General features: G+C 34.7%; 1 pseudogene; it reads right to left on the bottom strand.

Annotated features, from left to right (window-relative positions):
* Positions 1–2498: 2498 nt before the first annotated feature.
* LOC139882481 (protein FAR1-RELATED SEQUENCE 5-like) lies at positions 2499–8146 on the bottom strand (annotated as a pseudogene).
* Positions 8147–15014: the final 6868 nt, after the last annotated feature.

The following is a 15014-nucleotide window of genomic DNA, read 5'->3' as shown; positions in this document are numbered from 1 at the left end:
CTTGAATCCGACAATTCTGAGATCTGCTTGATCATCGACGACCGCTCTAAGTCTAATCTCACCAAAGAAGATGCAAAGAAGAAAATTGAAGCAGAGAACATCCCATCGCGAAAATTTTGAAATTACCTCACAGTCACAACTCATAATTGCAAGTAATTTCTTCACTCTGAAACTAATTTAAGCTTGTTTTGAATACAGAGTTAAGAAAAATTATTGCAATTTCATAAAGATGGAATTTTGAAATCCTAATTTAGAGCTTGCAATTGTCGGTATTCTTCAATAATTCTCTTTCCACAACTTGCTTGTTCTTATTCAGTGTTGGTAATGTCTTACAAAATGGAGCTCGCTGCTGCCAAAAAAGTCGACATGCTCGGCTTTGCCAGGTACTCACTCTTTGATACTTTCACTTCATATGATCAATGTTCAAACTTGAATTTGTCAACTTGGAGGTGATGGACTTTTTGTCTTTGGGATCTTCGATAAGGGCAAAAACTGATTTTCAGGTATTGGTGAACTTTTTTTCCTTCATAAGGTTCAAAAAGTCCTGGCACAATCCATATATGCAATCGAAACCAGGTAACTCTCTAGTAAAAGTGGCTGATTATGGTTAGTTGCTGTGATTTCTTATGCTACATTTCATGCTACTTTTTCTTTTCATGAGAGTTGTGTGATTAATCTCATTTCTATTTGGATCGCACTCTGATGACATATGTATTTAATTAACTTAGCCAGTTTTCTTTTTGTATGTCAGGACTGGTTTGTAGGATACATATGGCTACACAAAATGCCCATAAACTCAAATTTTTGGCATATGTATTTAAATTGATTTTATCTTAGATGGTGGCTTAGGAGGTAAAACTGTAATCTCGTTTTAGTGTCATAATCATCACACCAATTTGTCTTGCTTATGCAAACTTGTCACACAAGAAAGGAGGACTGAGATAGCTAGAAGCAGACTTTATTCCAATCAAGTAATTTTCAGAGATGAGTGAAGAAATCTGGAATCAAGAATTAATGTATTTCTGTCATGAAGATTGAAGAATCAAGACTTCTCATGCAAGAAAGGAAGACTGGTGTAGTACATAGGAAAATGTAGAAACTTGTTGTGGGAAAGGAAAAACTAGTTGTTAGTTTCTTTTGTACTATTACATGTCTGTGTTAAGTTTTCCATTCAAGATTAGATGGAAAATAACCAATAGGAGAGGGAACCACTTGCTCTTAGACTGTTTAAGCTTGTCATTTCTACTCTTTGAAGTTAATGAGAAAAATAGCAACTTTGCAGTCAAATTTTCCATTGGTGTCACTTTGAAGTTACTGTTTCATTGATTATTTGAGGTATTGTTCTCTTTTGAACCTTAAAAGCTATTGTGTCTTGTGATTCATTTGACAAAGATAAACCTACAGATAAGTATTTTTACACCAAATTTGCCATTATACTGATTCATAAAACTAAATTAGCATATAATTCTGGTTTCAATATTTCCAGCAATACTGGTAAACAAAAGTTCATAAAACTTAATGACCATATAATTCTGCAGGTTATAATATTTCCAGCAACAATGGTTGACAAAAATCCATGAACCATATGCATGAAGCTTAGTTCATAGAAAAATCAAAATATAATGAAGAGGATCCTAATTGTGTATACCCTGCTCCATGTATGTTGGAGGAACTTTATCTGAAATATAGCCAATATCAAGAGGTTAGAAGACATTCATCATTTTTGAGTAATTAAGTAATACAACATAATCTAAAGTAACTAGATTATCAAGTTTTTTATTTCTTTTCTAAACAACTCTTTGATCGACGATATCCTTTTGGGGTAACTTCGGCAAGTCTCTTCTTAATTGTCTTTGGCCTTTCATATATCTTTTCTTTTGACTTTTCAGCATCAATGAAATCAATTTGTTCATTGACTATTTAGTCAAGAAAGCCTCAATTTCAACCCCCAAATCCACAATTCTTTTAGCAAATAAAAATGAAGCATGCTCTGATTCAGCAGCTCTGTTTGCTACTTCTACTGCACCCCTACACAAACTCTTAGAACGATTTGAAATAATTATTTTCGGGTCCACAATTATAACCTTTCCATTACTGTCAAGAAAAATTTCACTTCGAGCTTGCTTAGTCCATCTTTTAAGAATATATTTTTTTGGAATAATAAGTATATTCTAGTAGTTAAGTACTCGTATAGCATGGCTACACAGAATGCCCATAAACTCAAATGTTTTGCAACTACACACAACATATTTTTCTTCTAAGTTCCATATCACTTTGTGCTTCTTTGAACCTTCAATCCTACTCACTTTGTACTCAATTAGTGGCTCATCCTTATGAATCTCTTCCATGATAATGCTGCATGATTTCTCATATTCCTCTTCAACTTTATCAAATATTTTTATTGTATATACATCTCTTGTTGCCCTAAGAAAAAGGATATCCAACTTTAGTGATGGAGTTTTTTGAAGCATATCAAACCGTGAATCTATTTCTGTACTTCACATATCCTCCGATGATTTTTCAAAGTTTCTAAAAAACTCAAGCACATTTTGTGTAGATTTCATATACCCTCTTAACCGACCATTGAAACTCTTGCTCAATTGGGTTGAATTAGCACCTGCACAAAATGTATGGCGACAATACACCAATGCCCATTTTTCTCTTTTGTTAAAAAAGTCTTGCATCCATTTATTTTCAGTGAGCCCATGTTTATCAAGCATTGAAGACCAAGCACTTAGAAACTCATCCTCATCCTCATGATCATAGATGTAATTATTCAAATTTGTCAAAAAGGTATCTGACTTTTTAAATGCATGATTGACATTCTTGACAACATTTTGGAGCAGATGCCACAAACATAATTTATGATATGACTCAGGAAACACACATGATATTGCTTTAGCCATAGCAACATCTTGATCCGTAAAAATTGTCTTCGGTTTCTTCCCTGACATAGCCTTGAGAAAAGCTCTAAACAATCATTCAAAGGATGCAGCGGTTTCATCATATATTAATGCAACACCAAACATCACAGTTTCACGATGATGATTATATTCAACAAAAGGTGCTAATGGTCTTTTATTCTTATTAGTTCAATATGTAGTATCAAAACTTAACATATCACCAAAAATTACATAGTCTAAAATCATTTCGGCATCAGCCCAACATCCACTTGAATATTATAAAAGAATGAAGAATTTTCATATTTTCTCGCCTCAAAATAATCAATCAAAGTATATGCCTCTCCCTTTTCATTTCATTCATTCTCTTTGAATTCAAATGATTACTTACGTCTTTATAAGTGCATCCAACATTTTCTCTCCCTCCAACTTGTCTACTTATCAATTCAAATGCCAATTTTTGACGTATGCCAGAACGAGTAGCCAATTCAACTTGAGTAGCTTGAGCAGTCGAAACTCTTCTTTGAGATGACAATTTGTGCTTGCTCTGAGAGGTAGCCAACTCATGATTATGGTTCTCATGAAAATGTTTCACATCAAACTTTCCATTTGATTGTCGAGATATAACCAATTTAGCTAAACAACCACATCTGATATCTTTTCGAATCTTTATTCCTTCAAGATTGACCTTTTTCTTAAATCCTTCTTTAAAGCAAATATACCTTCGAGATACCACCACCTTCTTATCCAACTTACTTTTATTCGCCCAGTCTTTTTGTAACGAACCAATTTCGACAAGTTTTCACGTTTAGATAAATTGCGTTTTACGTTAATAACAATAGTGGACGTTCCTACTTCTATGTCAAGTTACGTTTTATTTTGACGATTAAATACAAATTGAGACGAATGAATTTAAGTAACAATATGCATTACTAAGAAATGTTTTCTACACTAAAATTACAACAAGAAAGTTTGTTTATAATGTCCAATTACATCTTTGAACACTCAATTTCCAATAGCCAAATTACAATCTTTAGAAGTAATGTCCAATACGTAAAGACACATCCAATACGACCTTATTCTACTACATATACTACTAGCTATCTCACCATTATACCTATACATAATACACTTCCAACCGGCAGCCACATTCTGCAAGAAGAGTCTTCCATGGCAGCCTGCAACCCAAGTCAAGCATTCATCCTTTTGACAATCACTACACAAGAAAAACAAACAAGTCAAGCCATTTTCTACACATGGGAAAGCCTACAATTATACAGAACCAGTATGTAATTCTTTAGTCAAAGACATCTCACCCAAGTTAAAACAAGTTACCCTCTGCACAAGTTCATTCTGTCTGGAGTTAGGTCACAAAATACTTTACAATTTCAACTTTCAACAGGAAAACACTCAAATCAATGTCAAAAGGCCTACTGTTATTTTTCTAAACCTACCAGCTGCCAACCTAATCAATCCTAACCTCCTAACAGCTTATAAACACGCCACAGCTTCATTGTGATAGCAGAAACATCAAACAGACAGAAACAGAGAGCAATTCGACAACCTAGAACCAACCATGAAGAAAATTTTTTCAGAAAGTTTAAAACGTACCTCAGTCGTGTTCGTCGTTGTCCACTGATCACCCCCGTCGACGCCGTCGATCCAGCAGCCGCCGGGAAGCCACTGAGTCGACGCCGAGTCAACACTGAGTCACGAACCGAGTCGCCGTTTCCAGCCGAATTGAGTCTCAATTCGACGTCCCCAACCTACCATAAAACCAACCAACACCGAAATCATCGATCTCGGCCAAATCGGTAAGAACCCGAAACTTTAAAATGAAATTCAGGCTAAATTAGAGCGTTTTTAAAGTCGATTTTATGTAAAAACGTTGTAGAGATGGAGTAGAATAACATATGTGAGAATCGGACAAAATCCCTAAAATTGACGATGAACCCTAATTTTTCAAAATCAAAATTAAAACTTAACGGATCAAAATTAGAGAAAACCGATTGTAGAATCGTACTCCCCATGTCGAAATCTACCGAGAACGGCCAAGAAACGAGCTGGAGACGACCTTCTCCGACGTAGTCGACGATGAACAGAGATGGAGAAGAGAGAGTCGATCGGGTGAGAGGAAGAAGAAAAAGAGAATGAATGAACCGGTCGGTTCAATTTTATTTATACTTAACCTAAACCGGTTCAAACTGTTAAAAGACTATTTTACCCTTATTTTTTTAAAACATTTACAAGATTACCAACGTAAATTCCTTCAGTCAAATAATAGTCAATGGTCAAATTATCTTTTCCTATTTTTAAAATCGGTCCAGTTCGGTTCAATTCAAATCAATTCGGTTCAGGGCAAAATCAGTATTCCGACCCTAAACTGAAACTCTAAACTTATTTTAAAATCTTCCGAACCTAATAAAATCATTTTTACTGGTCCCAAACCTACCAAATTTTTACAGTAAGTTAAATATATTTATTTTGAACATAATATCAAAAGTTTAGAATTTTTGGGATCAGATTTATTTTATCTTGATTTCTGAGTTATTTAAGATTATAAGAAATAATTTAAATATAACTAAGTGTTTTCAAAATTATTTCAAGTAATATTACGATTTAGAAAATTATGAAAAAATGACATAATATTATTTTAAACTATTTGGAATATTATGTGAATTTTTAAAAATATTTAATTAAATAATTAAACTAAGAAAATGATTTTAAGATAAATATTAATATAGAATAAATTGGATAAATGTTTTAAATTTTAATTAAAGTTACTGCGACGAGTATGACTCTTAGGATTTAATTCGTGTAACTTTCTATTACACGTAAGTATGTATGAAATTAATAATCGATATTTCGATAGGTCGATAATTTGCAAAGTTAATCGGACGGAACGAATCGAGGAGCTAAATAAGGTGAGTGTTACTTTCATTTGCTTTACGAAGAATATGTTGATGTTTTATGAAATATATATATTACTATGCCATAGTTTTCGATTATCTCGCTGCTTTAAGTTTTATTTAAATATATGACATAGATACGTATTGTACTTTTGAAAACTGGAGAGAACCTTCAAAGACCTTAAAAGCAAGTTTTTGCTTAGCGATGAATGATGAATTTAAAAGCAAGTTTTTACTTTATTATACACATTATATAAATGCGAACCTAATTAAAATGTTTTATTGATAGAGGATTCGGTCGACTTCGTGGCGATCCAATCCCTATAGAGTACTAGGTCCTTGTGACCCCATGTTGACGGTCTGATCAGTTGGTACGGCTCCCCTAGTATATCTAGCTGGAGTTTTTAATTGCGCCCATGTTGACGGGCTGCCGATAGATTAGGATACTATAGTAGGTCGCTCCTATTGTCAGTCATCTCGATATTTTCACTGATGGGGTTCCACGATTTCTAAAGATATTTTATGACGACTTCTGATGATAAAATGATTTAAACAATGTTCCAATGAAATGTTTTCAATAAAACCTCACTAAGCATTATAGCTTACCTTTTCCGAAAAATCCATGTTCTTTTTCTTCAGGTTGAGTTGGAAATTTTGAAAGAGAAGTTAGCGGCATTCATCATTGTACGATATCGAATAAGGTGGGCTCCGCGACATTAGGACTCTTTCTCTCTATTTTATAAGTATCGTGTTATGTTAAAATGTATTATATTTTCCGCAAAGACTTAATTGTATAATTATATTTGTGATCGAGTTGATGTTATGTTCTTAATAATGGATAATCGAATATAGTTAAATTAACGAACGAATAGACGGCACCGTTTCCGATCGGATGAGGCGATCGGGAGCGGGGCTCCACACTTTTCTCACACTAAATCCCTTGATGTTAGCATACATGTTATAGAATCGATAAGCATGATCTTCCGTCTCGAACTCCAAACCAATATATAGTGTAATATCTGTCTCAGTTAATTCATCTCCTGGTGCAAGATTAGAAGTGCTTGCATATTCCTGAAAAAATATTTATGTGATATGTGAGAAGTAAATGTAATTTTAAAATTCTACGAGAAGAGACAATGAATTAGATAGATAAAAAGTTTGAACCTTGTTTTCTGATTTGTTCAACTGCTTCCCAAAACCACAATTTTCATCTTGTTTGTTTGAATGGCCCAAATCAATTGAACATTCATCTTGTTCATGTTCCATCAACAAATATAATTTCTTCACAAATACATGATCAGCGGGAGAAATTTGCAAGCTTTGTATATAAAGTCAAAAATTCATCTTTTTGTAATTGCAATATTAATAACTTTGTATTCAAAATAAATTACTTAAATTAATTTAAGAGTGAAGAAATTACTTTCAAATTTTGTCCCTGAGATAGATTGTTAACGTGAAAGGGTTAGTCACATCAGAGGAGAGTGATAGAATGAACGAGAGATCAAGAGATGTTAAAGAGCGGGAGATGAAAAGAGTTATTAACGTATTAGTTCACTAATTGTGTGGAGATAACGTGAAGATAACGGTGCTAACTCTGTTAATTGAGTGTTAGATATCAGTTAAAGAAAAATGACACCTGTCAAAATTTTAGAGAGAACAATAGGTAAGATATGGATAGAAATGCAGTTAAATTTTCTCCGTATTATTGAAGATGTTCTAACTAAGGTATATAATAAAATAAAACCAAGAAATCGTCAGCAACTTCGCCCAAGTCCCAAATAGGACAGGAAATTATAAATGTATTTCCTCTTAAAAAAAGCTAGACATTTTAATACATTTTGGCTTGAACGTGAACAGAGGTAGTACCACCGGAAATGATATTTCCGGTTTTACAAAGTTAATGGCGTAATTAACTTAGACCATGAACCGGAAACGTAGAATCCGGTCGACGACTAAAACCGGATTTCCGAAATCCGGTCAACCACAACCGACAAAGACCGGCCTAAAACCGGATTCAACATATCTGGTCAAAGGGTCTTATATGCATGCATGACTTCACGTGGCCTCCCTGACTTCACGTGGCCTCCCAGTCTGTCCAGTGCATAAAACCGGATTCAACAAACCCGGTCAAAGGTCCTCCAATGCATGCAGCACTTGTTGACACGTGTCATGTCCGCCAAACCCGGTCCAGTGCATGACATACACGTGTCTTGGACGAAAAAATTGAGGAGACCTGTCTTCCTCCTCCGTCTCTTGCTTTACTCCCAGTTTAAATAAGCACACTCCCACTTCACTACACTGTCTTCCTCCTCTGTCTCTTGCTTTACTTTCCTTCATCATCCGTCTCACTAAAACTTTCTTCTTCCATCTCTCTAAAACTCCCTCAATCTCACTAATTTCAAATCAGACATAAGCTAAATCCGCACGAGTTTTTCGACGAAATTATTCTACGGACGTATATTCCTACGATTAAGGTATTTTTTTGTTTTTTTTTAAAAAAATTTGATTCCAATTAATCGTATTTAAACAAAATAATCATGTAAAACGAGATGTATGGAATTAATTAATAGAGAAAATTATAAGATATATTACGTAATAACTAAGTTTAATTAATCATACCGAAATACCGATCTTGTTTAATTTTAAATTGCACTCCCCAATTGGTTGCGTCTATTTATTTTTTATGTTTACTGTGCACCTTAATTTTTTTCGTTTAAATAATAATTAATAAATTAACTAAATTTTTTCTATAATTACTACTAAATTTAATTACTACTAAGTTTAATTACTACTAACTGCACTACTAAATTTAACTGTACTACTAAGTTTAATTATTACTAACTGTACTACTAAATTTTTAATTACTATTAAGTTTAATTACTATTAAGTTTTCCGGTTGAACATAAAATCGGGTTTGTTGTATACGGTCATACCAGTAGCCGGAAATGTTGATTCCGGTCGTCCTTTAACCGGAATTGTCGAATCCGGTCGTATCTTAAACCGGTTTTGTTGAATCCGGTCGTACCATGAACCGGATTTCCTATTCCGGTTTTAGCTTAAACCGTATTAGGCATTTCCGGTTTTAATGTTTAATTACTACTCTAAACCAAATTAGTAAACCCGAAAACGAAATTTCCGGAAAGCATTTTAAATGTTCACCTCCTTCCGCTACAGTGCACAAAAGTACTGTGCCCCGAATAGGAAAGCGAAGGAAAACAAAGCAATGGCGGAGACGATGTAGATGTGGTCTGGCGGTGGCCCAAAAAAACTTTATTAATTCGTGAAAGTGGACGAAAAGAAAAAAAAAAAGAAACCATCTTGTTCTTATTGATTTGTTGTATTGTATTAAAACCCTCCCCTTTGCAAAAATCGAAAACCTAAATCGAAAAAAGCGCCATGGGAATGGAAAGCAACCTCGCAATTGCAGAATCTGAAAGTCCTCAGCATCAACCCATAATTCAATTGATCGACAATTTACCCAAGTGTAAGCAACAATCCAGAAGCCCCGCTCCAAGACGACGCACTGATTTCTCTCCCTTCTTAAATCAAGGTCCTCTCTTTTTATGTTTAACATTGCTGAATTGATGGCATAATTAGATCGGTTACTCCGCGTTGCTATTCGAATTTGGTATTTTGCTTCTGTTTTTTTCTTCTTATTCATACAGTTTGGTTTTGGTTTATAATTTGAGGTTTCTTTATCATAACTTAACTTGCATAGATCATACACTGTAACTTATTGGGTTTTATTAAACATGAAAGGACTTTGAATAATTGTGTATCCCTAGAAGTGTGTGTTAGCTATGTTGTTTTGATCCTTAGTCAAGACGGCGGAAGTTGTATACATTTTTTCGGACTAAACCTCACTCTTGTGTTAGCAATGTTGATTTGATAGCATAACTAGATGGGTTATTCAGTTGTGGTATGCCAATTTGATCCCTGATTTAGTCAAATCGTGTTTCTTGCCTCTGGCTTCCATGCGGTATGTTTGTATCCTTGGCCAACATTGTGGAAGTTGGGTCCGATTGGTTACTAGGATAATTACGTCCATTGCTCTGCTGTTTGTGCTATAATTTTGACTAAAACGAAAAAAACGCTGCATAGATTTGTTACAAACTAGTGTTTGTGCTGTAATTTTGAGCTGGAACCGATAGAAATAATGGGTATATTGCTCTGTTCTGCAAAAGTCCAGTTAAGAGTTGAGTCAATTTATCTAATTTGATTGATGATAGATGGAGAATAAAATTATTTTTAGTCTGTTTTATCTGTAAAAATGTTTTGTGATTTTACTGTTGAATGCATTAAACTGTATTAGAGAAGAATCGTGAACAAAGAAACTTTTTAATCAATGAAGTGCATTATTTGGTGTGTATGTGTCATCAGTAGCTTCTTTGTAAAAGCAGCTACGAGTTTGCTTTTGTTTCATAGAAATGATACTTTTATAATCATAAGTGGTGCATATTGCGCCGCTGTAGTTTTCTGTGTTTAATTTTTGGCTTGGTTAATTGTTTCTTGAATTATGCTGAACAATAATATTTTGTTTGGAAAGACTGATTGTTTGTCTTTGAATGCAGAATCCGTACTTGGTTCTTTCGCTGGTAGAGATGACGAATTGTCTACTGCCACTCCTTCTACTTCAGAAAACAGGGACGATGATGAAATAAAACTGAAAGATCTATATAAGTTGCATTGCTTCAAGAAGTGCAACAAAGCAGTACCAGTATCAAATGCTGAACCGGACTCACGACAAGCATCTCTTGAACCAAGCACTGATGGTTCTGGTCAGCATGATCAGTCATCTGGTAAGGCTTAAGAGCTTCCAAATTTATTTGATCTCTATTTGTTCTGGATCAAACTTATTTGGAATAGTATCTCATTGTTTTTAACCTGCCTTACTTTCTAAAAAAGAAACACTTGATATTTAACCTGATGCTATTTCAACCACCAAAACCTATAATTTTTCTTTCTGGAAAGAAGCTACAGTGTTAAATTTCTTATAGCCTTTTGTATGTATCTTCTGGTCTACAACATAATTATTGCTTGAAAGAGATTAACTGGTCCTGGCTGATTCGGATTTTGTTTGAACAGAGAAAGTGGTATCATCGATATCAAGTCGGACAGAAGGCGACTTGGTTGAGAAAAAAGGGAGAAGGAAAAGTGATAGGAAGCGCAAAGCTCAGTCAGATGTAAGTTTTTCCCCAAAATTCTGTTAAAGCTTGAATTAGTATAGCCATGTGTACAACTTGATGATGTGACCTATATTATGTAGGAGGTAACATGTCCAGAAAAATCTGACAAGAGCAAGAACGAGAACACCCGGCGCTACAAGATAATGCGATATCTTGGCCTCGCACCTCCAGTTGGTTCTCTATTTTAGCAGTTTTCTGATGTTGTAAAGTTGTTAGTTTTGACATCATCTTTCTCATTCTTTCTGTACTGTGCCAGTAGGGCTTATAATTTCTTCCATTTGTTTAGTATCTCATTAAATAACTTGCTGGAAGTACCAATTATTCAGTCATACTATATGGAGATCGTCATTTTTTGGAGAAACTATGTACCGACAAGTCTTGGATAAACAGAGAGTTGGCCATTTCACCCAAAAGCATTTTCTTCATTCTTCCCCACCACAAGTTCAATATAGAGAGTTGGCCAATACACTAATTCTCATGAGGAGGTCAAAATTGATACTAATGTAATTACATCCTCCGAAATACATGTCATTATATGATCGTCCAAACACGTCAAACCGTATAATTACATATAATTATACAAAAAAATCAATTACCATGTGACTTTCCACACACTCCCTTATGTATATTTGGAAGGAAGGATTGGACAGGCTTGAATAATTGAGATGGACCCTGAAGAATATTGTCGTCAAGGTATTGGACCTTGTCGTTTTGATGGGCTTCTCTTCTCTCCGTAAATAATAGCGTTTGAGTTGGAAGGTTAGTTGTTGTAGCGATGCACGCAGCACACTTGTGTTTTGGGATTTCTCTATTTAATTTTTTCTTATACTTGTCTCTCTGTTCTTTTCATCTCTCCTTTTTCCTTAACTGTCAATGCTCCACTATACTATAATGTTCTTTATTAAACTGATGCGACATTTTAAATCTAAACGAAATGGATTCAAAAAAATCTAAACATTTTTTTTTTTCCTTGTGAACTTGTTGGGTGCACTTGTCCTACTTTGTTTTCCGAACTTAGTACTAGTTTTATTTTATGAAATTATTGATGTGCTACTTTGTTTTGAGGACTTATTCTAATGTGATTGGCTATTTTATATAATTTCCCTTTCCCAGTCCCTACACCAGGAATGCCGTAGCGGATGGATGGATCCATCTGTTAATTACTTTTTTCTTTTTTGGCAATATAATATAATATACTCCCTTCGTCGTAAAATAGATGCAAATTTTTCAATATAAATTATATATAAAAATTTGTATTTATTTTTGATACGGAAGTAGTAGTATGTAGTAATATTATAATATACCCAACCCACGTATAATAACATGACTCGTTTGAAAAAGGATCATCATCAACATTCATTCATTCATCAAACAAATCAAAATCACCGATTAATTTGGGGAAGAAACCAAAAATCTTTCTTCTTCTTCTTCTTCTTCTTCTTCTTCATTTGAATTATTAATTTGATTGATCATTACTGCACTCCACTCTCTCTCTCTCTCAATTCAATTATGACTTCTTCTAGCTCCGGTCCTTCAATTCCCTCACAAGGTACAATTCTATCAAATACTATTCACTTCATCTTCCTATAATTCTTGCTTTAATTTCTGACTAATTTTATCTTCTTTAATTTTTGGTTTATATGTATGTATGTATGTATACAGAGGCAGTGGAGGTCCTAGTTTCTTCTCTTGCGGATGAATCTCAGATTGTTCGACAAGCTTCCATGTCCTCCCTCAAGGATATAGCTTCGCTGTAAGTATCCTCCCTTTTTCCTCTTTTCTCCTACCTGTATAGACCAGTCCATGTATGTCAGCCATACCGACACTGAGTTTCGTATCATTGTTTGTAGGAATCCACTTCTTGTTCTTGATTGTTGCTCAACTTCTGCACGTGGAGGACGCAGGGTACTACATCGACTCTGTTACCAATGAAATGCATCTTTCCTTTCTCTCTCTGCACTAAGTAAATAAACTGTCTTTTTGATTTTCAAGCGATATGGGAATATGGCTGGGATCTTTCAAGTAATGGCATATTGTGTTCGCGCGTTAGATAAGAGAGATATCGATTCCTCTTTCATGGCAAAGCTTGCTAAGATTGCGACTGCAGAGATGATATCTTCCAAAGTAAGCTTGATTTTACTTCCATTTCGCTGTTGTAGTAATTATGAGGGCTGCATGAATAGCATCCTTTGTTGTATTTCAATTAAAACTATTCCTGTCAAAATTTATCTGGTTGCAATGGTTCTAATCATTGGACTCAAGTCACCTATCAGTAGGGAGTTTGGAACCATATGTTAATTTTTGACTTTCCAGGAAGGTTTATGCAGAATTTTTCTTCCATGAATATGTTGACATGTTTCTCCTTTCAGCCTCTCTTTTTCTCTCTCTAGTCAAGAATGGCCATTTATGTTTGATGACAAGTTTTAATCTGATGTGCATTTTAATTGACCTTGTTCAATGGTCTCACTTGTGGATCACTCACTACTGTCATAACTCATGTTGCCTGATTAATCTGACATAGGAACTAAATGCTGATTGGCAAAGAGCTGCATCTGGCCTACTTGTATCGATTGGATCACATTTGCCTGACCTGGTAGGTTCATCTTAGCCATTTTCTTATCAAGCAAGTTCTGTTACATGGAAAAGAAGGGAACGAACTCAAAGATATGGCACAACTTATCTCTACCTATTTCTTACAATTATTTTTTGACAGATGATGGAAGAAATATTTCTTCATTTGTCAGGGTCAAATTCAGCTTTGCCCACTATGGTTCAAACGCTAGCAGACTTTGCTTCTGCTGATGGTTAGCCTTTGTTGTATTCAGTCCATATTTGAAGATCTGCTATATTTTTTCATGGTTAAACTGAACTGTTTGTCCTACATTTTAATTCTATTGAAGCATTGCAGTTTACTCCACGACTCAAAGGTGTGTTATCACGGGTTTTACCAATTCTTGGAAATGTAAGAGAAGTCCACCGGCCAATATTTGCTAATGGTATCTGAATTTCTCCCCTTTTCTTGGAGTTTGTAGTTGACGAGCTGTATGAAATTATATTCTCATTAATTCTTTCAATCACGTTATTAATTTTTTTTTTTTCATTAAAAACTTTAGTTGTGCTGTTGAACATGCCTTTGACTTTTGTTTTCTCTTTGATTTTTTTTTCCTCTTTCCTTTCCTTCCTTCTGATAGTTTCCATGAAGATTCTGTATTTATTGTTTCATTTTTCCTTCTTTTTCCTAGCATTTAAATGCTGGTGCCAGGCTGCTTTGCTCTACACTGTGGATTTCCCTTCACACTCGCCCTTGACAGTGACGTCATGTGAGAAGAAGTTTTTTTTTGTGTTCTTTTACACGTTCTTATGTCTGCATGATAATCTTGAATGTATCAAGTCTGAACATTCTGGCATTTTCTGTAGTTCATTTCTAAATTCTGCTTTCGAGCTATTATTGAGAGTTTGGGCTTATTCGCGGGATCTAAAGGTTAGTGAAACTTTATTTCCATTTTTTTTCATGTGCCCTAGAAAATATATTATATATTGAGTGCTATATTTCTATATAGCTATTGCGTTTCATTTATTAGACTGGCAATCTGGGATTAGATGTGTGCTGTGGCACGTCTCATAGAAAAAAAATTTACTTATTCTTCTTGCCTCATACATTGTTTTCTCTTTCAACCCTATTTTCACTCTTGGATTGGCTTTTGATTATTAGCATGCATTGTATATTTCTTTTATGTTTGTTTTATTGAAGTGGGCCATTCAAAAGACCTTCTGAGCAGGGATGGACCCAATACATACATGGGAGTTGGGAGGGGCCAAAATGCCCTCCAATTAATGAAATTCACTTTTCTTAGAGGATAGTTCAACTCTTTTATACAACTTGTCCCCGTGGCATTCATCATGCGTCCGTCACTGTTCCTAAGTGCATTGTATAGAGATAGTAGGAAAAAGTACTGTTCCTCTCCATCCAGCTTTCTTTACTATATGGCACAAAATTATAGATAAAGAGAGGAAACTGA

Source organism: Rutidosis leptorrhynchoides, unplaced genomic scaffold (genome assembly GCF_046630445.1).
Source record: "Rutidosis leptorrhynchoides isolate AG116_Rl617_1_P2 unplaced genomic scaffold, CSIRO_AGI_Rlap_v1 contig275, whole genome shotgun sequence".
Taxonomy (NCBI): domain Eukaryota; kingdom Viridiplantae; phylum Streptophyta; class Magnoliopsida; order Asterales; family Asteraceae; genus Rutidosis; species Rutidosis leptorrhynchoides.
The sequence above is the reverse complement of the archived record's forward strand: the minus strand, read 5'-3'. Positions and strand labels throughout refer to the sequence as shown.